General features: G+C 35.5%; 1 non-coding gene across 1 annotated transcript; it reads right to left on the bottom strand.

Moving 5' to 3' along the window:
- Positions 1-511: 511 nt before the first annotated feature.
- LOC117201747 (U4 spliceosomal RNA) lies at positions 512-652 on the bottom strand. Its single transcript, XR_004483836.1, has one exon. It is a non-coding gene; the product is annotated as a U4 spliceosomal RNA (small nuclear RNA).
- Positions 653-856: the final 204 nt, after the last annotated feature.

Raw genomic sequence — 856 nt, 5'->3', positions numbered from 1 at the left:
TTTAAGTTTAATTTGCTTTTCTCTTGTGGGTACAATTAAGCATCAGATAATACATCTTTTTAAAAATTTAATATTTCATTTTACGTTTGGGACCTGGATTGGTAGTTTGGTCATAAGGTGAAACATAAGGTGATGCTGCGTTAAAGATGTCCTTCTTCACAGATTTTTGATGCCCGAAATTCTCTGCAAAACCCCCAGCTTCAGTTCAGTCATTAATCTCATGTTAAAACAAGCTCCATATAGAACAATGATAATTATCAGTCTTTGGGTCTTAGTGCAAAAGAAGACTCTGAGTGTGGTTAAACAAGAGGGAAGTGAGTCCTGCTTATGGCAGAAAAGGCACTGGGAAGGAAATCTACTCCTTATAAATGCTTTCAACCAACTGGCAGTAGGAAGGATACAGGGAATAATGAGAAGTAGTTTTAGAAGTGGTAGAAAATCACTTCACATTAATGGAGGAAGTGGCATCACAAGTTGTTGTTTTTGTTTGTTTGTTTGCTTTTAAATTCAGATTCCGTGGAAACTGTCAAAAATTGCCAATGCTCACTATTTTTCAAGTCGTCCCGACAGGGTATTGGGAAAAGTTTTCAATTAGCAATAATCGCGCCTTGGATAAACCTCATTGGCTCTGATACTGTCACTGCACAAAGCTACAAGTTTTTAAAGAAGGGAGTGGAATGGTTGGAATATTTAAATACAAGATGATTTTTGAACAGTTACTAGGGTTGACTATAAAATGTGTTGCTGAAACAGGGAAGCCAAACTAGATATTTTATAGGGAGATATAAAGAACCTAGACTAATGATTATGTACACCAAAAGGGAACAATTTTTTATCTAAAAGTAAATAATCAACA

This window comes from Orcinus orca, chromosome 11, assembly GCF_937001465.1.
Source record: "Orcinus orca chromosome 11, mOrcOrc1.1, whole genome shotgun sequence".
In the NCBI taxonomy this organism is placed as follows: Eukaryota; Metazoa; Chordata; class Mammalia; order Artiodactyla; family Delphinidae; genus Orcinus; species Orcinus orca.
The sequence above is the reverse complement of the archived record's forward strand: the minus strand, read 5'-3'. Positions and strand labels throughout refer to the sequence as shown.